The 15,430-nt window shown below is 42.1% G+C and overlaps 1 pseudogene; it reads right to left on the bottom strand.

The window, feature by feature from the left end:
- Window positions 1-3,222: 3,222 nt before the first annotated feature.
- Window positions 3,223-15,362, bottom strand: LOC112309097 (NADH-cytochrome b5 reductase 3-like; annotated as a pseudogene).
- Between the last annotated feature and the right edge of the window lie 68 nt (window positions 15,363-15,430).

Here is a 15,430-nt window from a genome sequence, read left to right as displayed (position 1 = left end):
AGACTTTACCATTAAGAATCTATCAGTCTCCTAATCCTTGCAATAGGTTGCAATTGGGCTTTAACTTTAGGTGTAATTGGTTCTTTGGTGGGACAGCAGCCTGATTGTGAATGATTAAAACCCAACACTTTTTCCCCTCTTCTGCACCTTTTAGTTCTAAAACAAATGGGCGTTTATTCACACCCTAGAATAAAGACAGCACCAGGAGAAGTGGGTTGCTTATGTAGATCTAAGGCACAGCGCAGGAACCCAGGTAGGATTATGTTTGTAATACTTTAGGAATTACCAAGCACATTCATCTGCACGATGTCACATTTGAATCTCACTGCTGCAATTCTGTCCTGGTAGTTGGTTAGTGCCTTAGTTCAGGTGACTATAACAAAGTACTGGGTGGTTTATAGACAATAACATTTATTTCTCACAATTATGAAGGCTGCAAGTCTGCGATCAGGGTGCCAGCATGGCTGGGGTCTAGTAACAACCCCCTTCTGGATTGTGGACTGCCCTTTCATTGAATCTTCACATGGCAGAAAGAGAGTGAGAGAGCTGTCTGGGGTCTCTTTCATATGGGCACTAATTCTATTCTTGAGGGCTCTACCCCCATGACCTGATTACCACCACAGGCACTACCTCCTAATATGATTACATTGGGGCTAGGATTTCAACCTACGATTTTGGGGGGGAGGACACAAAGATTCAGTCCATTGCAGTTGGGCACACCTGTTGTACCAGTGTACCAGTGTAGAGACGGATTATCAGAGTTGCCTTGAAGTGTTTTGTTTAATATCACAAAGCTTACACATATGAAAACCAGTTGTAGAACCTAAATCTTACGGGGAAAATTCTGGTGTTTTTGCCCCAAATCCCTTCTCAGCCATTCAATGTAATGAGTGCTCCTTCAGGGCCCATTACATGCGTAACTCCGTGAGGCTCTGAGGGTGGCAGGAGTGCACAGCAGTGCCACCAGTCTCAGAGGACTTCGAGCTTATTGGATCGAAGTTTGTGTACTCATAAAGTGGCTACAGCGGGAACTTCATTTTCATAAAGTATTTTAGGACTGCAGAGAAAGGGAAATCATCGTGGGCTGTTCGTGGGGGAAGACTGCATGGAGGGGGCCTGTGGGTGTCCATGGATGCTCTACAACAAAAAGGGTCCCTAGAGCTAACCCTTTTGGCACCCACTCTGTGTCAGGTGCTGTGCTAGGTCCCTCTCATAGCTCCTCTCCTTTAAACCTCACCATAGTGCTCTGAGGAAGGTGTCATACTGTCCACTTCAGATGAGAAAAGCCGTGCTCAGAGAGGTGGAAGGCACAACTGTCCAAGCACACAGACGGAGCAGTACCAATGGTTAACATACGGGGACAACTGTGCCAACCCTTACCCACTAATGCACATGATTTTAAGTTGATTTTAAAATGTAACTTTAAAATGCATGCAAAATTCTGTACAGTCTCCCAAAGCAAAAACAATTACAGTTCCCCCCTTGCTTGACATATGGTCAGACCTGTGGGATAGAACAGAGAGAGGGAATGTGCTATGCCCCACACTTGCACTTTACAAAAGAAAGCCCTGGCCCACAAAATAATACCCTTAAGCTTCAAGGTAATTGTTAAAAGGCCAAGTAGTCCAGCAAACATTTAGCCAAACTTAGTAAAATAAAACAAGAGGATCAACATAAGGGCTCTACTAAATCTTTGAAAGAAACTCTATCTGTTGGCCTAATACTTGATGGACAATCTGTTTTAGGAGGTTGAGTTGTCACAGCTTTCTATCCCAAACCATTGAGGTGAGAGGTGATCCAGGAGAAAGCTCATCTCCCTGGACAAGTTTCTACAGCTATCAAACATGGCTGACCTGTGGTTTTCTAGAACTTTTATTCAAAGTACTTTAGGTACACATATTTACAATACATACACATTTTTGTACTCACAATATTTTGTTTATTTATTTAAGAAAGATGGGAAGGGAGGGAGAAAGAGAGGGAAAAAACATCAATGTGAGAGAGAAACATTGATCGGTTGCCTCTCATACGCGCCCTGACTGGAGACCAAACCCGCAACCCCAGCCTGTGCCCTGACCAGGAATTGAACTGGCAACCTTTGGCTTTGCAGGATGACGCCCAACCGAGCTACACTGCTCAGTTCCTTTTGCTCATTTTTAAATTGGATAGTCTGCCTTTTGTTGAGTTGTAGGAGTTCTTGTATATTTTGGATATTAAATCCTTATCAGATATTTGATTTGCAAATATTTTGTCTCATTCTGTGGGTTATCTTTCATTTTCTTTTAAAATTAGCAAAGTTTTACTTCAATTTTTTCTGCTTATAGATAACTCTGAAAAAGCCCACATGTAAGAGGCTGACAGAGCTCTGGAGGCCACTGAGAATGTCTTTCAGACCAGAGGCACTGCTCAAAATCCCTGCTACGCTGGGGCCAGGTGGGAGGAGGAGGTAGAGCTCTGTCAGCAGGACTCCCAGGTCCCTCCTCCCCAACCCCTTCCCTATAGTAGATCAGACTCTGCAAAATTGACAGCTTGGAACTCTCAAGGCTGCCTGAATGTTTGGGTGTGTTAGGGGAAAATGCCAGGGTTTCAAGATGGCTCACTTGCCAGCCATGTGCCAGCTCAAGGGGCCCTGGGCCAGCACCCTCTTCCTGCCTCAGCCACAGTTAGAGCCAAGTGCCAGGCTGGCTTGGGCCTGCTGGGGGCCTGGGGTGAGAGGCAGCCTTGTACCGCCAGCAGCCCTCCTCCACAACCCCCAGGACTTTCTGCTGTCAGTGGTCTCGTGCAATGTCTGGTGCTGCTGAAACCTACCCCTGGCTCTGAGGCAGACAGTGAGGGCTGGCAGGCAAACGTCCCAGGACTGTGGCTGAAGTGGCTCCTGGCCTCTCCAGCTCTGGCCCGGCTATCCCTTTATTTCTAAACTTTTTTCCATTTCAGTGAGGAGTGAGTACAGCAGGGTGCTGGCAGCCCTCAGCCCTTTCTTGTGTGTGTGTGTATATTGGGGGCTGAGGGTTGCAGGGGCAGAGGACAGGGACAGGCCCAAGTGAGAGCCAAACAGGAACTCCCCTTGAAGGTGGCCCATCTGAAACTGTTCCCAAGGGGCTGCTCATGTCTGGCCAGCTGGGTGATCACCCAGGGCACAGGCAGGCCAGCATGAACCTGGAGCCACAGCATTAAAAAAAGGTGACAAGGGAGGACTGGCTGGGGAAAGGGCATGGTGAGTATTCAAGTGTGTGTGCTTGCCAGAACCCAGCCATTAGGAGGCAAAACAGTGCTCCCTGGAGTGGTCCATGAGGTCCAGCTGGGCAGGTATGCATCCTGGCTCATGGGCAGGGGCTCCAGTGGCTCCTCCTCCAGGGGTGGAAGGTGGTCCCAGATCATTAACTTGTTCACAAAACCCTAGCTGTAGTCTCAGGCTTCAGGAACTCTTCTCACCATGTACCATAGCTTGAAGCAAGCTGAGTGTTTGTTCTTCAGTTCTCCCAGTTCTGGCGGCAGCAGGATGTCATTCTCAGTCTTATTGGCAAGAGCATGTGGCACACGGTGTGGCTCTCCAGGTCCTTAACGATGGCCAAAATCAACTGCAGCATCTGATGATGCCTGTTCCTTCTACAATAATGCTGACAGACTTCCCTGTCTTGATGTTGGGGTGAATTTCTTGTCTGGACAGATGGCAAACTTTCCTTTGCTCTGGTAGACTAGCAGCCCATTTGGGTATTTTAATTCAATGATGTCTCCTAATTCATGTTTTCTAGATACTGTGACATCTTTCCTTCCAGTGAGAAACTTGAGATGGGTGTCTTTGAAGTAAACCTTGATGACGAGGTCCACTAAGCCTTTGTCATGGCTGGAGATTCATTTTGGTGGACTTGAGCTGACAGGTAGGTATGTTAGTTAGCCTTCAGGATGGCCCAGAATATGATGGGGCCACAGCAGGATAAAGTAGAACTGCTGGGTGTTTTGGCTGATGATCTCCTTGTTGATGAACCACAGTGGATTCTTGATGTCTGGGCTTTCAAAGATGATGGTTGGGGCCCACTGCTGGATAGCTGGGTAGACTGTAAAGGAACCAGATTGGGGAGAGCCCCATTTGGCCCACTGTGCTGAGCTGGGCTCTGTGGTGATGACCAAGACAGGTGGGCCACTTCTTTTCACTATTTAACAAAGTCCTTTGATGCACAAAAGTTTTGAATTTTGATGAAGTCCAATTTATCTAGTTTTTCTTTTGCTGCTCGTGCTTTTGGTATCATCTCTAAGAGTCCATTGCCAAATCCAAGATCACCAAGATTTACCACTCTATTTTCTTCTAAGAGATTTATGACTGAATTTTGCATTAATTTTTGTATAGCATGTCAGGTATGGGTCCTACTTCATTCTTTTGCATGTGGAAATCGACCTGTTGAAGAGACTAGTCTTTCCCCATTGAATGAACTCGGCACCCTTGTGGAAAATCAGTTCACCATAGATGTATGGGTTTATTTCTGAACTGTCCAGTCATTTTATTGATGTATATGTCTGTCTTTATGCTGGAATCACACTGTTTTGATTACTGTTGCTTTGTAGTAAATTTTGAAATCAGGACGCATGAGTCATCCAACTTTGCTCTTCTTTTTAAACATTGTCTTGCCTGTTCTGGGCCCCATGCAATCCCATATAAATTTGAGGATAGATTTTTCCATTTCTGCAAAAAATGCTGTTTAAATTTTGACCAAGTGTATCAAATTTATCAATCATTTTGCCATCTTAACAAATTAAGTTTTCAATCCATGAACATGGATATTTTTCCATTTCTTTGTCTTCCTTAATTTCTTTCAACAATGTTTTAGAGTTTTCAGTATACAATATTTCACCCCCTTAAACTCGTTTTTAGGTATTTTATACTTTTTGACATAATGTTAGTGTGGTTGCTTTTTTAATTTACTTTTTGAATTGTTAATTGCTGGTATATAGAAACATAACTGCAAATTTGCTGAATTTGTTTATTAACTCTAGCTTTCTTGTGGATTTCTTGGTATTTTCTATATATAAGATCATTACACCTGCAAATAGATAGTTTTACTTACTTTCCAATCTGTTTGCCCTTTATTTTTCGTGTCTGTTTGTTCTAGCGAGAAACTCCAGTGTGGCGTTGAAAGCAGTGGTGAAAGCAGGAGGCGTCCTTTTCTTGTTCTGCTGTTAGGGGAAGAGCTTTCAGTCTTCCTGCTGAGTAGCATGTTAGCTGTGGGTTTTCATAAATGCCCTTTATCATGTTGGAAAAGTTCCCTTTTACTCCTAGTTTTCTGAGTGTTTTTATCATGAAAGGGTGTTGGACGTTGTCAAATGCCTTTTCTGTGAAACTGAGATGATCATTTTTTTAACCTTTGTTCTGTTAATGTGGTTTATTACATTGACTGATATCCTTTTGTTGAACCACTCTTGCATTCCTGAGAAAAATTCAACCTGGTCATGGTGTATAATCCTTTTAATATGTTGTTGGATTTGATTCACTAGTATTTTGTTGAGAATTGTTGCATCTACAAGGGATACTGGCTGTAATTTTCTTTCCTGTCTTTATCTGCCTTTGGTAGCAGTGTAATGATGGCTTTATAGAATGGATTAGAAAGTGGTCTCTCCGTCATGATTAAGTGCATCAACTTTGGAGGAAGATGGTGTGAATTTTAATTGTGCCTTGGCCACCAAAGTTTTGTAGTAAGTTATTTCATTATTGAACCTCTGTAAACTTCAGTTTCCCATCTGTAAAATATGAGCTTTGGGAAGATTAATGGGAAGATTCATTGTAAAACCAGTGATGTGCTGGTCAATGCCACAATCAGCTCTCAGGTGTAAATACTTCTGCCGATTTTAAGATGCCAATGTGAAGTCATCTAACATGGGTTGATTAATAATCATAATCTGCTTTCATGAGCCAGTGGGAGCTAACCCCAGCGCATCACTTTTTAGAAAAGTATGAAGTATATAATACATAATCAACAAATAAATATTATCATTTTCAGTTGCCTTTAATAACAAAAAATAAATTAAAAAGAGGGGATTCCTGGAGAGTCAAGATATATCATTCTCCTCAGTGTTCTATCATATTTCATAATCTAGGTGCTTTGAAATATTATTCGCAGGTGGTCTGTTCTCTGTGGGAGTCATATTTCATATCCCCTTTCTATCTCTGGATCTTGCATCATTGTTGACAGTGAACATAATCACAGAGAGACAGGTCCTAGCCCGCAAGTCTGCCTTGCTGACAACTGACCCACCCCTGAAGGGATTTGTCCTGCAGCCTTCAAGGTTAATATTGACATATTGATATATTGACATATTAGCCTTGAAGGCTGCAGGAAAGCTAAGAGACATCACCCTGCCTTGGCTCCCTGGTTGCTAAGGTGTTCTGCCTAATACTGGTCCTGCCAGCAGTCAGCAGCCAGTTATGCTTTCCCTGGAAGGCACACATAAAGTGCCCAGTCACACTCATGGGCAATAATTCTGCTCAGACCCAGGCTTAGGAAAATTTATGAAGAAAACAGAGATGGTTTTACCCTGTCCCCTGGGTACCCAGTTTTAATTGCATTACCAAGTTATTATGTTTTCCCATGTTCCTTATCCATCCATCTGACACCCAGTGCCTGTGACTGCAGATACAAAGATGCTATATGGTCCTACTGTCCAGAAACTCACAGCCCGGGATGGTGTAGAGTGGAGGTAGATATGCAAACAAATAATGAAAATAGAATATGATAACAGAAAGTACGAAAGTATATGAAAAGTACTCTGAGAAACTAAAGGAGGAATCCTGTTTGCCTGGGGGAGCTAAGGAGGTTTTTTTCACAGTTTGTGCAGGAAACCACAGGGAAAGCAGAGGCTTGGGCCTGATTATGTATGTATGCCTGACTGTGGCATTGGACTTGATCCTCCAACAACAAAGGAGCCATTCTTTCCTTTCCTTTTTTATTGCTCTGCATCTTAGAACTTTAAGGCCTTGGTCCTTGCTAATAATAAAAGAATAACCAATGGTTTTAGGGCTTACAATGTGCCAGATACTGTCCTAAGTGCTTTGAATTCATTATTTAACTTACTCTTCACAACAACCTTAGAAGACAAAATATTATCATCCTCATTTTACAGATTAAAAAAAAAAAAACCCTGAGGTTTAAAACTCAAAGTTACACAAGTAGAAATATGCAGAGCTAAAATGCAGCTCTGACTCACTGCCAAGCCTGTGCTCTTAGAAACACAAGTCAGCAGGGTTTGGTGCATTTGAGGGATGGGGAAGAGTGGTTCTGTCTCCCCAAACCAGCCCCAAAACTTCTCCACATTTTAAAATGCTCATACTTCCTACTGGGGCTGATAGCAAGCAACACTCTGAACCCACCTTATGGAGGTGGCAGTGGCAGTTACTATGGAGAAGGGCTTGAAAGGATGTGGACTGCAGTGTCAATTTACCTCCAAGGACTGTGGTTGCTGCTGGGTAACGCTGAGTTAATGATTAAGCTTCCCTTGTGTGAGTCAGCTAATGCCCCTCCCAAATAATGTAAAGTGTTAACGCATTAAAAAAAAAACCTGCCCCACTAAGCTGAATGTCAGACTTGAATGTCAACTCCCATTTTACACTCTAAAAGGGAACATGAATTCCACTGAACTCTGCCAACCAGGAACTTAGTGTTGACATCAACTCTGTAAAGTTGTGTGTGAGCAAATAAATAACCTGAAGCTCAGAAAGATGAAACCCCTTGTTCAAGTTCAGAGGCAATTTTCTTTCTATTGCTCCAGGACTCTGACTATTGGGGGTACTCTTTGTTAGTTTGTATGCTGGTGAATAATTGCCCTTCTTTTTATTATGAGAGTTTAAATGTTTCTAGAAAGCATTAGAGAGGTAGTATAGTGAAAAGAATGGGAACTTTGAAGTTAGGTGTTTCTGGGTTAAAATTCCAGTTCCAGCTCTGTTGTAGTGGGACCTTTGGCAAATCACCTACACTCACCTCAAAAGATAATTGTCAGAATTGAGGTGGATGGCTGGTCCCTAGGGAAATGTTAGTCCTTTCCAGCTCCTCCTTAGGGTAACATGAGTGGGCATCTCCAGCCATCTCAAGCAGTTGGTTAAATACTCCATACATGCTTAGAGGTATTTGGATTTAATTAAAACAAATTCCTGCCATGTGGCATTTTCGGGGGGAAATTTAGGGAAGGTATTGTGAAGCTGGGCTAATGATACAGCTCCCACAGGTTAGGAATCAATAGACCCACCATGAGTAAGGCCCTTTAACCCTGGGAGTAGCTGTGAAGTATCTGGTCAGGGAGACAAAACATACAGATGCAAAGAAAAATAGCAATAGAAGGCAGCAGAGGGCAAGTTTTCAAGGAGTGATTAGGCAATGTGTGAATCTGGAAGACGGAGAGAAAGAGACCACTTAGCATGGGCCACTTTGAAACCCTTCCTGACCCATTTCCTGCATTCTCTCTCTTCAGTCCCTCCATAGCACTTTGAGTTTCTGTTAGAGTCACCAGTGCGCATATTTCTTTGTAAATATCACTATCTCTTAATAACCAGTGCCACAATTCCTCTTGTGGATAGAAGCATCTAAATTTGGAAAATTAGGTACCCATGATAGAATAGGTTGGAGAGAGGCTGAAGGAAGTTGAGATGCAAGGATCTGGATGTTAGAAGAGGGGCAACTTGCTATGCATACTAAAAGAAGAATTTGGCATTCTTGGTGGGTAATATGGAGTGAAGAGTGTGAGGAAGAAGGGAGAGAGGGGAGTGGGAAAAGGGAGAGAGCAGCTAGCAATGCAGCAGAGCTGATTATTCCCTCCAATTACCTACACCTCCAGCGATTGCTACAAAACTCAGGCAGCTTTGTGAGTGCCTTTGAGGAGAAAACCAGAAAAGGGCAGAATTTCATTTCAACACTGCAGAACATATTAGACGTGATGAGGTGGAAGTGTCTCTCTGGAAGTTAACCTAGCTCTTGAAAGAGCTGTATATTTCCATAAGCTAGGTAAAGAGTTGGGAGTTCACACTGGGTTTACCTGGATCTTTGAGAGGCACAGGGATCTCAGCTGACTTTTATCTTCAATTCCTTTCTCTTTCCTCCTTTCCCTTTCCCTCCCTTCCAAAACTTACCCAGTATAGTACCCAGCTATAGGCACTTTGAAAATATCTGTTGTGCTGAATTAAATATAAATATATTTTTAAATTTTTTATTGTTATTCAATTACAGTTGTCTGCATTTTCTCCCCATCCCTCCACCCCACCCCAGCTGAACCCACCTCCCTCCCCGTTGATTTTGTCCATGTGTCCTTCATAGTAGTTCCTGTAATCCCCTCTCCCTACTGTCCCCTCCCCACTCCCCTCTGGCTATTGTTAGATTGTTCTTAACTTCAATGTCTCTGGTTATATTTTGTTTGCTTTTTTCTTTTGCTGATTATGTTCCAGTTAAAGGTGAGATCATATGGTATTTGTCCCTCACCGCCTGGTTTATTTCACTTAGCATAATGCTCTCCAGTTCCATCCATGCTGTTGCAAAGGGTATAAGCTCCTTCTTTTTCTCTGCTGCATAGAATTCCAGTGTGTAAATGTACCATAGTTTTTGGATCCACTCATTTGCTGGTGGGCACTTAGGTTGCTTCCAGTACTTGGCTATTGTAAATTGTGCTGCTATGAACATTGGGGTGCATAGGTTCTTTTGGATTGATGTTTCAGGGTTCTTAGGGTATAATCCCAGCAGCAGAATTGTTGGGTCAAAAGGCAGTTCCATTTTTAGTTTTCTGAGGAAATTCCATACTGTTTTCCACAATGGCCACACCAGTCTGCATTCCCACCAACAACATACTAGAATTAACATCATCGAAATGGCCATACTACCCAAAGCAATTTATAGATTCAGTGCAATCCCTATTAAAGTACCCATGACATATTTCACAGATATAGAACAATTCAGAAATTTATATGGAACCATAAACAACCCTGAATAGGTGCAGCAATTTTGAGAAAGAAGAACAAAGCAGGAGGGATCACAATACCTGATATCAAACTGTATTACAAGGCCACTGTAATCAAAACAGCCTGGTACTGGCATAAAAACAGGCACATAGACGAATGGAACAGAACAGAGAGCCCAGAAATAAACTCAAGTCTTTACAGTCAATTAATATTTGACAAAGGAGGCAGGAGCATAAAATGGAGCAAAAATAGCCTCTTCAATAAATAGTGTTGGAAGATCTAGACAGCTACGTGCAAATATAAATATTATACATGGTTTCGGCTGTCACCATACATAAAATTGAATGAAAACAACACATGCATTTCATACATAAAAATAAACCTAATCTTAACAATTCTGGAAAGGATATAAATACCAACTAAATGTAGGCTTAACACTTTCCCACGTCTTTGTTTTTCAGTATTCTTCAAGGGCCAGCCCACATCTCATCCTCCAGGAAGTCTACCGATTTTCAGTGATATTTCCTGTCTCTGAAGTCTTACGACATTTCCTGCCTGTATCAGCCATTTGACACTTGATCATTCATTTTTCAGATGCATGTCTTGCCTTTTCCACTAAATGCTAACATCCCTGAAGGCAGGAAGAGTGGCCACTCTCGCTAAGGGCCTAGTATAGTACCCTGTATATGTAGTGGTTCAGTTGAGTGTTACTGATGATTTGCGTACTGCATTGTATTCTCAGAACCTGACAACTTTACTGAATAAATATTTGTTGATTTGAGTTAAACTGTTGGGTGCCATAGACCTCTGAGAATAAATGATTCCTACATATTACTCTCATGCCAGAATAACAGGAAATTAGAACTTTGGAAGAAATCAAATCTAATTTTTGTCAACCTATAACTTATTTTTCTACTGCTTTTGGGCAGGTAATTTTGACTTTCCACCTCAAAAGCAAATACGATTTCTTGGCTAATAACTTTCATATGAGGTTAAGATACACAGAATTTTGATACACAGAAGATACACATAATTTTGATGCTGATAGACATAAAATCATGTGATCTAACCCAGAAGAAATGTGTGCTCAGGGAGGTTAAACAACTGCCTTACGTTTCTTCAGTCTGTTGCAGAGCTCACCTAGCATTCAGGTCTCCTGCTTTCTGGTCCAGTGGCCTTCCCAGGGCACTAAGCTTGTTTGTCAGAATACCATATTTTTACAAAGTGTTTTCATTATTAATGCAGTATGCTAAGTCTCTGGGGTAATTTATTACAGCTAGGAAAGTCAATCCTAAGCAGTCTGATAGTCCTGTAAAACTGAATAGATTTTGAAATAAAGATCCTTGGGCTCGCTGCCTTCTAAGGGAGCCAGCATCTCATATGATATATACAAGGTCTGTCCGGAAAAAGTCCAGCTGTTGTTAATATAATGAAAACGGTTTGCACAGGGACATAGATGTAGCCCAAAAGCCAAGAAGAGTGAACTGGGATGCACATGTGTGAACAATGATGATTTTACTGTACTGGTCAGTGGGGGCATTGGATCCCGTTGAATGAGAATGGGTACTGTGTGGCTGTCGCATTCAAAATGACTGAGCGATAGAGCAATGAATCTACATCCAATTTTTCATTACGCTTGAACATTCCTCTGCAGAAACTATTTGGATGTTTCAGAAGGCCACAGCTACGGGTAACTGGTGTTTGGCAGCTTCATCATGACAATGCACCTGCTTATGCATCACAGTCTCATGCAGAGTTTTTTTGAAGAAACATCAAATCACTCAGGTGACTCAGCCCTACTATATAGCCCAGATTTGGTGCCCTGTGACTTACGACTTTTCCCAAAGCTAAAATCACCTTTGAAAGGGAAGTTTATTTCAGACTATCAAAGAGATTCAAGGTAATATGATGGGGCAGCTGATGGTGATTGGGAGAAATGTGTGAGATCCCAAGGAGCCTACTTATAAGGGGACTGAGGTGTCATTGTCCTTTGTACAATGTTTCTTGTATCTTCTTCAACAAATGTCTCTATTTTGCATATTATATGGATGTATAACTTCTGAACAGACCTTGTATATATATGCCATAAATGAGCCTTTCTTTATGGAAATTCATTATAACTTAGCTTTATTGATTCTATTATAGTGCTATTAATTACAGGAACCACAAAACCTTCTATTAGATTAAAGCCAAAATAAATAAGATTAGTAACACTTACCCTGCTCTGTATATTGAGTGTTTTTATAATAAACTGATGTTTATCTTTTTAGAAATTACTACATTGACATATCAAAAATTATATCAGATATTTCGATGTTTTTGGCAAAAACAGTCGGGCATCTTCTAATAACTAATCATATTAACTATATTATGAATCATCATGATGGCTCTTTAAAGTGGACATTATGATTAGTCTTACAGATGAAGAAATCAAAGCTTATAGAAATCTAGTATTTTGCCAAGATCCCACAATAGGGGGACCAAGATTAAATGAGGTAATATACGTGTACTCAGCACAGTGCTGGGCAGCTGGTATATTGAATAAATGCAACTGGAAGGGTCAGTGTGAAGTGAGTAAGGTGAAGCTGTTATGAAGACAGTACATAAAGCACGTGGTATAAATTCCTATATATAATGCATGTATGACTAAAATTTGATTGAGCTTCCTAACAATCAAAGGGAGAGAGACAATCAGTGATAAGTGATAAGTAACCTTTCTCAAGAGAAGTGTAACTATTTCTGGAGTTCAAACCTAAGGGTCCTTTTTCAAGACACAAGATTTAATACCCTAGCAACAGCCTTGGAGGGTGAGGCAAAGTCACTGTGGGATGGCTGTTAGCAGCCTGGGGAAAGTGATGGCCAAACCTGAGTGAAGTGGAGAAGCCTGCATTGTCCTGGAAGAAGGCAGAGGAAGGATTATGAAGTTGAGGAAAAGGACATGCTAGAATGGGGATATTCTGTAAGGTCAGAAGACCCACCAGAAGATTATGTTCCATGGGAGGCCCAAAGAACATGCCATTCACCAAGACCATTAATAATGCACTGCCAAGAGGGGTACCAGCATCACCAAGAAGTGCAGACTACCTCTGAAGTCTGGGACTCAAGGTAGAAGAGTGGTCCCAGAGCTAGGCTCCTAGACAGTCATGGACATAATTGGGCTCCTCCCAATAGAGACCAATTGTAAGTGCTTAACTACCAGAAGCCAAGAGGCCACTATTACCATGACAACCTATAGAGTCAGAGGGACAGCCAAGGGGGCTTGGTCTGCAGGAATTGTGGAAAGGGTTAATAGACTGTGGTATGCTAAGGGGCAAAGCTGTAGCCAACAAAGGTACTACATAAAATCTAGAAAAGATGGGGGGGCCCATGTCCACGAGGTCCTCTGGTGACTTGACAATATGAATCAAGAATCTAGCAATATGCAGGCCATTTGACTCAGAAATTCTATTTCTGTGAAATTCTCCTCAGCTAATTAAATATTACATATTTAATTATTAAGTTATTTGCATGAAGAAACCCATTAGTTATGATGACTTCTGTAGTAACATGGGAAAATGCTTATAAATTAAAATAAGTATAAGGAACAAGTTACGAAATAACATATATACCATGGTAATACTTATATTAAAATACGTCTAGTGAAAAAATAACTGAGAAAATATTTAATACAGTAAGCATGTTTATATTAGGGTTGTAAGATTACAGGCGACTTTATTTCTCTAGTTTCCGGCTCTTAATTGAATTTTGTGATTTCTTCCATGGTATTTGAGTTGTTTCCTTCAATAGAACCTTTTAAAGGCAAACCTCATTGTTTGAATCTATTTTCCCACCGTGATCTAGGCTAGCTTTTGCAGAGAAATAGACTGGTGAGCAAATGTTCTTTTGATGAAGATTTATGTGTGAAGCCCATGTGTGTATAATTGTTGGTTGGATTGAAGTTTTTAAGAGAGGATTTCCTAATAAGAAGCTTCTCCTTCATTACATTTGGTTTACTTCGATTCAGATGAGTATTTGTAGCAGGTTTGCAAGTTTCACACCACATATTAACATGTTGGAAGGAAACACTTTTCTCTTTCTCTTTCCTATATATTCCCTATAGAGTGACTTAAAATTTTTTTCTACCCTTAAATATGAAATTGAATTCCTCATTTAACTTAATTGGTGGCGTCCTTGGTCAACTTGTCAACTAATTCACACAATTTGCGAGTCACATGAGATTCCTTCCTGTGCCGAAGCACCCACATTTCATCGGTCACCACGCATTGTCTATTCTGTCTCCTCAGGCTTTTGCCATCTTCCTGGTATCCCTCCCTAGTCTACTTTAGATACACTTCCATCACTTGCAGCCTGCTGCTCTACAGTGCTATGCGATTAATCTCCTGCCCTCCAATCCATTTTCTACATCTTCCCTAGGTTAGTGTTTCTCCATGGGGTGAATTTTTGTCTCCCAGGAAACATTTGGCAATGTCTGAAGACTTTTTGGATGGTGTAACTGGGCCAGGAGTGGGGTGGGGGTTTGGAGAGGGTGAGGAGTGAGGGGGATTGCTACTGGCATCTCGTAGTTAGAGGACAGAGATGCTATGCTTCCAAACATCCTACAATGCACAGGACAGCCCCACAACAAAGAATTTTCCAGCCCAAAATGTCAGTTATGCTGAGGTTGAGAAACCCTGACCTAGACTGATTCGTCTAAAATAAAAACCTGCCTAAATACCTCAAAAACACATTATTTCTTTTAGGCAAAACCTTTTGCATAAGGCTCATCTTTTCCCCAGCCACACAGTACATATACTTATTACTGCCTGAACATGCCCCTTACTCCATGGCTCCTGTGACCTGACTGATGCTTGTAGCTTCTTGATTTCCTCAGGCTGGGTTGGGTGGTCCTCCTGTGTGATCACTTATATTAATTAATTAATTAATTAATTAAAACATGGGAAAGACATTTATTACCAAACTATAATTAGAGATGATGGGCCTGAGTGGGGTGGGAGGAGCCAAGTGGTCACATTTGGGGGCCTCTGCTCTTTCTGTCCTCCTGGGCCTGGATTCGGAGTTCTTCCTCAAGGCGCCCCTCCACTCAGACCGCCTTTAACTTCAGGTAGAAGGAGCTGCCCACAGATTTATCATGCCCCTTGAATAGGTGTTCGTAATTCTGCAGAGGAGGGGAGATGGTGAGAGGTGTGCAGTCTGAGTTACAGAGGCAGGGGAAGCTTCTGGATCTCCTTGGGGTTCAGCTTGGAGACACTGAGGATGTGTTGTACCTACTGGGTCTGAGGCCAAAGAGGACAGAAGCAGCTGCAGACTGGTGTCTGGCATGTCCCTGGTCGTCAGCTAAGGCCAGGCTGGCTGCCAACTCCTGCTGCAGGGCCTGGGTAAAGGCCCTGCCCACCACCTGTACCCCCATCACAATAATCTGGGCCAGGTACTTGGCCATGGCTGCAGCTCTCCCTCCGGAACACTGGGTCCAGCTTCCAGGGCTCCTGGCCCCGGCTCAAGGGTAGC

Source organism: Desmodus rotundus, chromosome 3, assembly GCF_022682495.2.
Source record: "Desmodus rotundus isolate HL8 chromosome 3, HLdesRot8A.1, whole genome shotgun sequence".
Classification (NCBI taxonomy): Eukaryota; Metazoa; Chordata; class Mammalia; order Chiroptera; family Phyllostomidae; genus Desmodus; species Desmodus rotundus.
The sequence above is the reverse complement of the archived record's forward strand: the minus strand, read 5'-3'. Positions and strand labels throughout refer to the sequence as shown.